Consider the following 13,442-nt stretch of genomic DNA (forward strand, 5'->3'; position numbering starts at 1 on the left):
TTCATCAACGGAACATCTTGATGGGTTGTCACTGCAAATCTGATCCGACTCCGGATCCTCAGATCTCTTAACACAGGAAAAAACAAACTCTCAACAGTTCAATATCTAATCTTATTCCCACCTCCGACATCTGCCTCGTTGGGACCAACAGCGATTCTCTGTTGAAGAACTGTCAGAGAGAAACAACGATTTGTTACTTGACCTCGCCGTAGTCAGGAGAGCGTCCCAGTACAGAATAATAATGGCTCTTACTATTGAAGGAAAACCATCATACTGCCATCACTCCGGTGAAATGGCAATGACACTCCTGGATAGCAAACCCAGGTAAGCTTAGTGCGGATGAACCGCATTTAAACCCACTTTCTTCTTTTACGTGTTGGAGATCCCTGCCGGAGAGATTCCAACCTATAGTTTAACTTCTTAAGTAGAATTTTTTAAATTTTTTATGACAGGGACAGCAGGACAATGTCCTGATCCTAACGCAATTCTGGTATGGCGTCACATACTACCTCCCCTTCCAGAGGAGAATTGGTAAGATCTATTTGAAAAATCAGTGAGGGGAATCATCTGGAAACTCCAGTATGTCCCCCTTTGGATTCTATTTTGAACTCACTGGTCCAAGTCCATTCCAGGACTGACTGAAGAGTATTAGACGAGTTCCCACCGGAGTGGGCTCCAGCAAGATAGATCCAGCGACATGCGATGGATGTGGTAGAAACAGAAGACGATATCTGCTTCTGCGAACCTGTAAAGGCCGCAGACCTCTTACCTTTTCACCTTCCACTATCTGCAAAGAAAGGGAAAAAAGAACGGTATCCAACCAGTTAAAATGACAGCATCCCACAAAAGAATGCATCATCAACCGTTGTGAGGGAACCTATCTCAAGAAGGTAGACTTATTAGTGGTATCTGCCGAGATTAATTTAACCAAGGCATCCCCAAACACCGGTTACACCTTCATAGGGAAGATACTCCAGTATCTCTCGGAGTCAGCCTCAGCATTCCCTTGGTGAATCCACAATGCCCTCCCAGTCGAGAGGGCCATGGAAATGGCCCGCGCACCCAAGAGTCCCATACCTCTTGTAGTCGCAAGGCAGCCTGCTGCAATGTTCTAGAGAAGACCCAACTTAAAGAATATCCCCTCTCTCTCTAGGATAATTCTATCGGATGCCAAGGTAACTGACCATTTCTGAATACAAGCACTCCCCCATGCGTATGTAATGCAAATATCATCAAAGCATATAATTAAAATATCACTTAGCTTCCTGTATACGATCCTTTGTGACAGGACCCCGGGCAGACCAGGGGTTGACATTCACTTTATTCTATCCGCGGCGGGAAAAGAATAAACACTCGGACTCCTTGTGAGGATTTGAGACTATCTCGTCACGGCTGACCTAGATCTTTATCAACAGAGCGACCAGCACATGAGAAGGAATAATTTTACTTCAGCATTCATTAGAAAATGTAATATGAATATACATATTTCAATACACATATATACACATATCCTATATATATCATACATATAAGTATTCTTTCCGGAACCGCAGGGCCCCTAATGACATTAATGTGTTCTGAATGTGTATGACCATGTACAGAATGCCCAAGTTGTGGATCTAACCAGGAAACCTTATGGTCGACATAAAACATAGTATTCGTCGACAACAGGGAGTAGTAACCAGGCAAAATAACATTCTTTGGACCCCGAGGGGTCTGAGGGAAGTATATACACATAATTTTAATATCACTCCCCCACAAATACAACCACGTCTGTGCTTGAGCAACAGGCCAGTGGAACCGTACCATACATATATACATATATACAGGTATAGGTTATTTACATCATGTTAATTTACACCCAGTAATAACAGTTGGTGCCGACAGGGTCACCCACATACTACTGTGTCTCCCATACAGTGTTTACTTTTGAAAAAGCATACAACTACCGACCTGCTGACACTTCATCTACTGAATCAAGTACCATCAGGAGTCGGCAATGCCGACAGAGGGATTCCCATAGCTGTTTTGTGGCAGAGCACTCACACATGTCGACACATGTGTACTAGAAAGCTATAATGGGTATATCTGACAGGGAAAACACAGAAATGTATTTACAACTCATTTACTACACGCTCATTATAGTATATAGTGCTACATTTTTCACCTATAATTGCACTAAATCACTGTGCCCCCCCCCTCGTTTTTCACTGCTAGCTGTCTAACAGTGCTTTGGCGGGGACAGGGTCTCTGTGAGGAGAAAATGGCGCTGTATCGAGTTGTGAGGGCTAAGCCACGCCCCCTTCTCGGCGCGCTTCAGCCCCGCTATAATTTTAAATTTTTATACTGGCGGGGGTCCGTATACAGTGCCTATGCACTGTATACATATTTTGCCAGGCTTATTGAAGAGGTATATTGCTGCCCAGGGCGCCCCCCCTGCACCCTTGTAGTGCCGCTTGTGTGTGGGGCAAGTGGAACGCAGCGCGACCGCTGCGCGGTACCTCCGAGACTCTGAAGTCTTCTGCCGTCACTGAAGTCTTCTGTTCTTCTAATACTTACCCAGCTTCTTTCTTCTGGCTTCTGTGAGGGGGTTGACGGCACGGCTCCGGGAACAAGCAGCTAGGCGAACCAAGTGATCGAACCCTCTGGAGCTAATGGTGTCCAGTAGCCTAAGAAGCAGAGCCCTTAACTCAGAAGAAGTAGGTCTGACTTCTCTCCCCTCACTCCCACGAAGCAGAGAGCCTGTAGCCAGCAGGTCTCCCTGAAAATAAAAAACCTAACATAAAGTCTTTTCAGAGAAACTCAGGAGAGCTCCCTAGTGTGTGTCCAGTCTCTTCTGGGCACAGAATCTAACTGGAGTCTGGAGGAGGGGCATAGAGGGAGGAGCCAGTTCACACCCATTCAAAGTCTTATAGTGTGCCCATGTCTCCTGCGGATCCCGTCTATACCCCATGGTCCTTACGGAGTCCCCAGCATCCTCTAGGACGTATGAGAAAACTGGAATGGTCCGGATCATACAAGGAGGCTGTAATTCTCTCCCTCCGAATCTCCCCAGTGACAGCTGTCACAGACACACCCTGTACTGGGACACCCCTCCGCCTCGTCATCTTTATATTTCTTATTATACCCATACATTTATTTCATTTTGAAGAAATTCTCATTTTCTTAAGAAAGACAGTAATGGAGGAGAGGAGCTGTATTGTTCCAAAACAGCATACCTCTCATCCGTCCTGAGTTTAGTGGGACCGTTGCGCTTTGTGGGTGCTATGGTGCCATCCCACCTCTGTCCCATGATGGGGGAGGAGGTCAGGAGGCCCCCTCATCCACTGAGAGCTAGCGGTGAATAGATGCCATACACATGTCGATGGCGGTGGTCGCATGTTGCCACTTGCCAGCAACTTGCAGCCTTTGCTCAGACTCGAATTAGTAGCGTTTAGATTTCCTTTGTGGAGAGGACCTTTCCCATAATGCACTGAGTCAATATCACAAATTATTTGGAGTGAAGCGAGACACTGGGCCCACAGAGTGGCGGGCGAAGTGAGAGTACAATGCTGCATAAATAAAACAAACTACCCTACAACAAACGGAGATTGGAGAAAACATTAACATGCTGTAAGGGCAGAAGAGAAGTTCCGCCCTTACTTGATGCCACATCTGGGTCCTTGCCACAAAGGGAAAATAGAAACAACCGACTTGAATTGCCCCCTCCTGGACTACAAACACTGCACCACTAACAAACGTTACATTCATATACACTTAGCAAATATAGGGGTCTATTCATGAAGCAGTGAAAAGTGTGGAGAAGTGAGCCAGTGGAGAAGTTGACCATGGCAACCAATCAGCATTGAAGTACTGTAACATTTATAATTTGCGTATCATACAATTGTATGGAGCAGCTGATTGGTTGCCATGGGCAACTTCTCCACAGGCTCATTTCTCCACACTTTTCACTGCTTTATGAAGAGCCCCCATAGTGTTTATAAATGTTATCCCCAAAAATTAAAGGTGTACTACTCTGATCATGTAAGTACTACTGTAGTTTAGCATCTGTCCTCTTAAGCACAATTAATACAACATACTGATGTGAAATGACTACTCTTATATACAGTATGATAGTAAGCAAGTAAGCAGTGACTGCCAAGAACAGTAAATAGTCATTTGAAGACTCAGTTGTGTTTATTCAGTGTGAAGAGCTGAAATAACAGGTGAGACCCGAGCCACAAGCCTGTCTGCACCCAACAGAAGTTCAGTGAAGCGATAGTGGCCATCCCTGAGCCTCCTCTGCAAGGGAAGGGCACAGGCATAACTCCGGGTCAGCAGCAGCAGCATCCTCCTCCTCCTCCTCGCCTGCACAGAGAGCAGCAGCAGCAGCAGCAGCAGATCCCCTGGGAGGCGCTAGTGATGATTTCATCATGCTGATGAGGCTCCTGCCCTCCTCCCCCTCTATCTGTCTCCGTTACTGAGAGGTGAGAGCCCCCAGTCTGAGCTCACCAGTTCCCGTCACGTTGTTCTGTTTACGCCTCAGCTACAGCCCAGCCCCCAGCTACAGAGGGAGGCCTGCAGCACATCTCACGGGATGCCCGGTCCCTCTGCACGGAGGCTGGGGAGCAGGGCAGGGAGGGATTGCGGGATTATTCCTGGCTGCAACGCGTCTTCAACTTCTCTTTCTATGCAGCCCACATAGCTCTCTTCTGGCCAGTCAGTGCCTATAGGTCTCCCGCAACCAGCCCCTATAGACCTCCCCGAGCCTATAGATCTCCACTAGCCACAGCATATAGCTCTCCCTCAACCAACCCTAGCGATCTACCCCAACCTGAGCCTATACATCTCCATTAGCCAGAGCACATAGATCCTCTCAGTCACCCCCTATAGATCTCCCCCAGCCATTCCCTATAGATCTCCCTCAGCCATCCCCTATAGATCTCCCCCCAGTCCTGATGAGGTGACTGCAGCAGACCCCTCCTCGCATTCTCCTTTGCAGGTAAGATGGCTGTGATCATTGCATGTAAACAATTCATCATGGGAAAGTGCTCATTGTGATGCTGCAGCCCATCTGGGTAATTACGGGGGTGGGCACGGTGCCCCAGCAGCATTTATTTATAGCCCAGTGTCTGCCCTTGTATCTGTCACAGTGCAGGCACTTTCTGAAGTTCCCCTACACGTCATGGGATGTGTCCATGGTGCTGGTTCCAAAAAGACTATTTGCTAAGTGCCTATGGGCTGCTGACAAGCGAATGTTGTTTTTCACTTTTCATTAGTTAATTACAGTATGTCTTGAATTGTCTGTATTAACCTTGGGTTTGAGGTCATTAGTACAGAGGTTCCTAGTATTCCAGGAACCACAAAGCACTTTCATTGCATCTATTTGTGTCTCACTTAAAATGTCAATATCCCCATGCTTGAGAGAGAGAGAAAGAGAAAGAGAGAGAGAGAGAGAGAGAGAGAGAGAGAGAGAGAGAGAGAGAGAGAGTGTGTGTGTGTGTATACGTACAAACACACAGATATATACATATTATATACATATATGTAATATCTTTAATACACATACGTATTTGTGTGTGTGCATGTGATGTTATAACATTTTAAATTAGAGTTGTCAACTTGGATGTACAGATCTGCAATGTAGCGCATGTCTCGAGATATACAGTAGGTTATTTTTCCTTTATGCCAGTATCCGTTGTGCACACGGGTGTAATGAATTAAACATGAAAGTGATGCATTCCGCTGCTCAGAAATACAGTCTGTGATTCATTTCTCTGCCACTTTCTGGCACGTAGCAGGTCTGCATCACTAGTCTGGTATATTTCATAATAGTTTGCCATACATTAAATGGACCTCTGTGGTAAAAGGAAACTCTGCCCCTTCCACCCTGCTTATGGATGAGAAACTGTTTTATTGACTGATCTCTCCATCCATTTTTTCAGGATTGTTAACTCTGTGACGCACTTGGTAATCAGGCTCTGCGTAGAACAGTAAAGAGAGCAGGATCTTGTAGATGAAGTTTGTGAAAATGGGGATTTGTCGCCTAGAACCCAACCTTTTAGCTCACATACCGTTTCTGCATTAAGAAAAGTAGGAAGAAGGGATATAGGGGGTCATTCCGAGTTGATCGTAGTTGTGCTAAATTTAGCACAGCTACGATCAGGCACTCAGACATGCGGGGGGATGCCCAGCATGTCAATGCCCCCCCCCCCCATCCCCCCCAGAAATGCAAAAGCATCGCACAGCTGCGATGCTTTTGCATCTCAGGAGTTACTCCCGGCCAGCACAGCTCCTGCGGCTGGCTGTGAAAACCTTACCAGAAAGAATCCACAAGTATATAGCGCTCAGTGTTGTCTCACATAGAACAAATAGACAATGTATACTTAATGTCCAAATAAGGGTCAGATCAGTCCCACAGATGAGAGAGTCCCTTCTTACAATCCTCTGCTTTCGTTCCCACAGAAAAGACTTCTATTTCCAGTAGTCGCTCAAGATGATATAAAATAAAAAACAATACAGGATCATGGTGCAATATGTCCCAAACTTCTTTCAAACAATAACAGATACAGATGTTATGGATCCAATGCGTACCCCACTCACAATATATTTGGTGTCTGTCCGCACATAAAGGTATCTTTAACTGTGATACAGATGTGAAAACTCTTTGTCAAAATATGCGTACCCTACTCACTTCTCCATAAACGGTGATCCTCACATCACGGTTTCTTTATCAGACGCTCCATAGCATATCCCTCCTCATTTAATAAAGGGAATGAGATATGTGTTTGTTTTCTTGATGCTTGTTTAAGGCAGGGACATTTTTTAAGAAATGAGGTGGTAAAAGTTTATGGAGAAGTGAGTACGGTACGCATATTTTGACAAAGAGTTTTCACATCTGTATCACAGTTAAAGATACCTTTATGTGCGGACAGACACCATATATATTGTGAGTGGGGTACGCATTGGATCCATAATATCTGTATCTGTTATTGTTTGAAAGAAGTTTGGGACATATTGCACCATGATCCTGTATTGTTTTTTATTTTATATCATCTTGAGCGACTACTGGAAATAGAAGTCTTTTCTGTGGGAACGAAAGCAGAGGATTGTAAGAAGGGACTCTCTCATCTGTGGGACTGATCTGACCCTTATTTGGACATTAAGTATACATTGTCTATTTGTTCTATGTGAGACAACACTGAGCGCTATATACTTGTGGATTCTTTCTGGTATTGTATTTGTGTTTAAGGGTGAAGTGGCCCTTTCATCCTCAAGTGGCTGCACAGGTGTGCTTGCGCCTTGGGTAATTGATTATTTTTGGTTATTTGGCTGTGAAAACCTCTTCGCTGCCCCGGGTCGCAGCGGCTGCGTGTGACGTCACGCAGTCGCTGCGGCCCGCCCCCCCCAATGGTCCGGCCACGCCTGCGTTGGCCGGACCGCGCCCCCTAAACGGTGGCTTAACACCACCGTCCAGCCCCCTCCCGCCCAGCGACTGCCTCTGCCTCAGAGGCGATCGCTAGGCAACGACGGCCTTCGGCCGTCTGGCATGCGCCGGCGCACTGCGGCGCCGCAGCATGCGCAGTTCCGACCCGATCGCTGCGATAAACTGCAGCAATCGGGTCGGAATGACCCCCATAGTGTACACACACACACACACACACACACACACACACACACACACACACACACACACACACACACACACACACACACACACACATTATCTCTCAATCTCTCTCTCACCTACTGCATACTGCATAATACTTTACCCTTTGAGAAAGGTGCATGCAGCATGTTATGGCTTCCAGGAGGAGTGTCTCTCATGCTGTACTGCGTATTGACCAGGTGCATGTAAAGTATTATGCATTATGCAATACCTTGACCTGAGCATGTTTGTTATGAAACACTTTAAATGGAATTAAAAAAAATCACTGTGCACTTTGGTTAGTAATAGTATATGGATGTGCTGGTCCCAGCCCTTTGGTTTGCTGCTATGCTGCTGAAGACCACTTGGTTTATATAATTCTTTATGGACCAGGCACTCTACAGCTGGCCTATGGGCTAAAACACACGAGCCGGCATTTCCCGTGCCGGCATTGTAATGAACAGTGTGAGGCTACAGGTCCTTTCACACTGCACGGCCCCGGTCCGGCTGCCGGGTTGCAGCCGGAACTATCCACTGGAAGGTCCGGCTGCCGGGCGGGCGCCTGGCCGTCTTTGCAGCCAGTAAACCGTGTGTGTGAAGGGGAGCTTTCACACACAACGGTTTTTTCTCAAGCCGTGTTTGATGCTGCGCATGCGCACAGCATTAAACACGGCTCAAAGCCGTCCTGTGTGACAGACTCTGCTGGTTTCTCCCGGATGGCAAAAAGCCGGACTTTTTGCCATCCGGGAGAAACCGGCCAGTGTGTTACAGCCCTATGGATAAATGTGCGTTTCTTCACTTCTGACATATATATATATTTATAAGATTTTATTATCCTTTCGTAGAAATCTGTGTAGAGTGTGCACATGTAAGTTTGCCTGAGAAGTTGACGTCCTTTATTCTGCTTGGATAGACAACATTGTATTGATTTTCTCTTGAGCTGGAACCAATTTCAATGTGTGCCAGAGCAGTGTTATTGAGTGACTTCCTGAAAGAAGCAATTTCTGCTGCATATTGTAAACTAGATCTATCTTCTTTATTACTCATTCACAATTATGTTTTCTTCACACCAGTAAATTAGTTCAGTTCTGCAGATTATTGTGTTTCCACGAAGACTGAAATATTTAGGTCATGAGTTTGTTCCCTGCTTTGTGTTTGATGTACTGTACAGTAGCGCCCACGTTAATACTTAGGGGCCTATGTATTAATAATCATGGCTTCATTTATTATCGGTCAGTGGGGGTAATTCCAAGTTGATCGCAGCAGGATTTTTTTTAGCAATTGGGCAAAACCATGTGCACTGCAGGGGAGGCAGATATAACATGTGCAGAGAGAGTTAGATTTGGGTGGGTTATTTTGTTTCTGTGCAGGGTAAATACTGGCTGCTTTATTTTTACACTGCAAATTAGATTGCAGATTGAACACACCCCATCCAAATCTAACTCTCTCTGCACATGTTATATCTGCCTCCCCTGCAGTGCACATGGTTTTACCCAATTGCTAAAAAAAATCCTGCTGCGATCAACTTGGAATTACCCCCAGTATTTGAATAAAAATATCCCCGCTATGTACTAAGTATAACTCACAGGGACAGCGGTAACGATAACCTCGGTCCTTGTGAGTTATATCACTGGCACAATGGAGGAGTTATTCACATTTGTGAAAGACTCCTACAGCGGAATCTGACATTGCACATGCAGGGAGCGGGCCGTAGGCCGCAGGAGAGGGATTGCAATTTCTGAGAGCATGAAACAAGTCGCCACCACTGAGAAAATTTTGGCTTCCACTGATAATATTATGTATTTGCTCTTTGTTTCCTGGTATTTTTTGTGATCTGGTGACAATGGCTAGAGATGGTTATGAACTTACAGGAGCATCTGTGGCGTACATACAGTACAGGAAGCCACATCCCCCATGTGGAGGCAACAGATGCTCTTCAGCAGGGTCGGAATGGCCCACAGGGTTACAGGGAAAACCCCCAGTAGGCCCCGCTGCCTGAGGGCCTATCCACTCCTCTAGGGATCAGGTTCCAGACTATGTACTTGAATTATACATTATACATATATTACACCAGACTGCATAGGACTATGGTGTATTTTCTACAGTGTATTGGTGTTATTAATCTGCCATATTATCATGCATAGACTAGTAGTATTTACTACGGTATATAGTCATCAAGGAGTCCAGACCATGCACTCTCTAATGATTAGCCAAGCCTCTATGGTGACTCACAACACCCCTAAGCATGGTCCCCTACCACTGTATTTCCCCGGTGGGACCTTCATGCCCCAGTCTAACACTGCTCTTCAGCATTTCACTGATGGTAAATGTAAAAATGTATTTTGGCTAATTAGACTCCATATTCTTGTATACACCAGCTGACAGTGTTTACCAGTAAGTGTGACACCATTGTGTTATGATACAAGGATAGATGTGTCACATGAATGTACGGGTAATAGGAAAACTGTAAAAAAACAAACATTAGGGAAGCATAAGTAATGAGAATTACACCTGAACAATTAATTAAATAACTCAGTGGTTCCCAAACTCAGTCCTGAAGTACTCAGTCCATGTTTTGAGACTACTCATAGTTGAGCACAGGTGGTTAAATCAAATTGATTGAGGTACTAATTAAGTCACCTGTGCTCAAGCAAGGATAACCTTAAAATGTGGACTGTTAGGATGCCTTGAGATCTGAGTTTGTGAATCTCTGAAATAACTGTTATTTTCTTTCTTTTTCAATGTAATATATTTGTGATACTGGTTTTATTACAATATTTAACACTTGCATCATTTAAAATAAACCATGATATTATGCTGACACTGCAATAATTTAGTATCTGCCTGCCGAATGTTTTCAAAATGATGCAATCCTATGGTAATCTATCCAGACAGGAAATAAAAAAAGTTGCAAAAGAAAATAAATATTACTGGGTATATCTCACAGTTCTTTTACGTTGAAAACTTCCTTAGAATCTTTCAGCTTACAGAAATTCAGAGGTAGAGGCTTCCCCAGCATTGAACGTTATAATTGGGTGGCTCTTGGAAAATTGCTGCCTCTTTTGCAGCACCTTCCTCTCTGTCTTGGTTTTATATTGAAGCTAAACATTTTGGGATTTCACACATCTATAATCTTTGGAGGCTTTCTCGAGATTCCAGAACTGTACTGTGGGTGCTCTACCTACCTTGATATTCTTTGCCAAAATCAGGGATATGTGCCAAACCATACTTCTCTGTGACTACACTCCCACACTTTACCCATCTTTGGGAGAACTTGATTTCCCTTAGGCCTTGCACCTGCCTGCTCTGCCCCATGGACAAAGGGATTTGTCTCTGATCTTTTGGACAGAGGGTCCTGGTTGGCCTTAAAATGCTGTGAAACATAAATTCTCTAACTTCCACCACAATTTTTTTTAATTTTTCCAATTACAGCACTTTTTCAGAATGCTCCTATAACTGAGCCCTTTGCTCATATATCACATTTTTAAAGGCTCCTCACCTTTGCAAAAGGAATGATCTCAAGCCTTATGGTATAATTTTAGACTCCATACATGAATTACAGACTAAAATCCCAGAATCACAGTCACAACAGGGACAAGGATGATATCTGTGTGATCATCTGTGACCTGATTGCCTCAAGCTCTAGATCTTTAGTACTACAAGGTATACTTTTGAATGGTATTACACTCCCAAAATGTATGTGTTCCCAATGGTATGATCAGGTCAGGACCCCATAGTTATTTGCTAAGGTATACTCCCACAATCATCCAGTCATTGCGAAATTATCAGTCCACAAACCTTCTCTGGCGCTATCTACTGTACCGAAAAGACTTTCCCCATCAAGATCAGTTTTGATTTACATGGCTAATGCTCTTTATGCCGAAGATTCTTACATAGGTGATCAGCCCCCGATCCATCCTCTCCTCCTTACCCTACCTTCCTTCCTTCACCCTATCACATTCCCCTCTTTTCTCATATATGCTAGCTGCTATATTTTTTCATGAATGTTTAACATTTAGGGCAGTGGTTCCCAAACTTTTTTGAATCATGGCACCCTAGAGTATCAGCATTTTCTCTAACGTCCTAGTGAATACTGGGGTTCTGTACTTTAGTACCATGGGGTATAGATCTGGTCCACTGGAGCCTGGCACTTTAAAACCTTTAGTGTGTGTATGTGTGGGCTGGCTCCTCCCCTTTTTGCCCCTCCTACCAGACTCAGTTTTGAAAAATGTGCCCGGGTTCATTTCTCTGGAGCTCCAGAGAGTTTCCTTTATTTTTTTATTTTAGTTCGTTATTTTCAGGTAGTACTGGTTGGCAACCAGGCTTCCTGCTTCGGGGGACCGAACGAACCTCCTGAGGGTTAATGGTTTGTAATCCCAGCTGACAGGAGACTGAGTTCCTGAGGCGCTGATCACACATCGTTAGTATGTGTGCCTACGCTGGCAGCTAGCCACCACCCTCTAACAGATGCCGAAGCTCAACGTGCGGTGAGTATTAAACTGGGGTCCCGGTTAGCGGGTCCCCGGTGCTGTTTGGCGGCATGTCGCGTGGCGGTCATGGGCCACGAGCTGCGGTGCCCGCCGCGGACAGAACTTACTCTCCTACGCAGTGCTCACTGTCAGACAAGGCTTTGTGTGTACTGGCATGTTTTTCCTTTGTATAACAGAGCCAGTATAAATAACTCAAACTACATGGACCGCATGCCATTGCAAGGAGCAGGGCTTCCCGGAGCGGGACCAGAGGCGGGAAGGCGCCATTTCCTGCTGCTGCGGATCAAGGCTGCATGTACGCTGCTCCTCCGGGGACCCACACGATTACAGACTTCTGTCCTGGTACCAGGGGGTTATAGCAGGGGGGAGCTGTCCAGCGACAGTGCCGCTGCACTTATATCAGATAGTACACTTACATTCACACATTGGGCTGCTGTGTTTTTGTGCTGGTCTCCGTTTCCTCAGTGTCACTCCAGGGGCTCTCTAGGGTCTGTGTGAAGGTGTTTTCAGTGAGCTGCGCTGTATTTTCAGTTGGGTCAATATGTCTGTGGACTTGGTTTTGTGTGCTGCTTGTAACTCTACCCCTTCATCAATGGGGTCCCTCATGTGTGAACAATGCTCCTTATCTCCACAGGGGCACAGTTCACAGGCACCTGACTGGTAAGACAATTTTGAATGAATGATTCAGAATGTCAATTCAGAATTAGCTGCAGCTAAAAAGGAGAGACAGGTGTTGAAGCAATCTATTGATTCTATGGCCAAAGCAGCAGATACCAGAAAGACTTCTCAGCCCCCTCTGTTGGTTTCACATAAACGCTCACTGCCACAGGTGCTCCAGTCTGATTCTGATTCTGATCAGCCTGATGTGGATGATGATAAGATGAATGAGGACAGCTCTCTGTCCCCAGGGGTGGAGGCCCTCATTTTTGCTGTTAGAGAGGTTCTTAACATCCCAGATCAGGAGTCAGAACCGGATGGGGAGTTGTACTTTATTGTTAGACCAAAGACCTCAGCAACTTTTCCTGTGTCTAAAGAGTTAAACTCCCTGGCCAGGGAAGCATGGTTAAACCCGGATAAGAAATGTAAAATTCCTCAGAGGTTTTTAACTACCTATCCCCTCCCTGTTGAGGACAGGAAGGTTGGGATAAACTCCCGTTGGTTGATACGTCTGTGTCCAGACTGTCTAAGAAATTGGTACTGCCAGTACCAGGGGCTATATCCCTAAAAGAACCAGCTGACTGTAAAATTGAGACCACTCTCAAGGCAATTTATACGGCAGCGGGTGCAGTACAGCGCCCCACAATAGTTTGTGGGTGGATTTCCAG

The 13,442-nt window shown here is 45.3% G+C and overlaps 1 protein-coding gene across 2 annotated transcripts in view; it reads left to right on the forward strand.

Moving 5' to 3' along the window:
- Positions 1 to 4,318: 4,318 nt before the first annotated feature.
- Positions 4,319 to 13,442, forward strand: part of CCDC92B (coiled-coil domain containing 92B) — a 199,948-nt gene continuing 190,824 nt past the window's right edge. Inside the window, exon 1 of one of the 2 annotated variants that reach the window (XM_063956024.1) lies at positions 4,319 to 4,981. The gene's annotated coding sequence lies outside the window, so the exon portion shown is untranslated. The remainder of the gene's footprint in view (positions 4,982 to 13,442) is intronic. The other variant, XM_063956023.1, reaches the window with a different exon arrangement.

The sequence above is a fragment of the Pseudophryne corroboree genome, chromosome 2 (genome assembly GCF_028390025.1).
Source record: "Pseudophryne corroboree isolate aPseCor3 chromosome 2, aPseCor3.hap2, whole genome shotgun sequence".
Taxonomy (NCBI): domain Eukaryota; kingdom Metazoa; phylum Chordata; class Amphibia; order Anura; family Myobatrachidae; genus Pseudophryne; species Pseudophryne corroboree.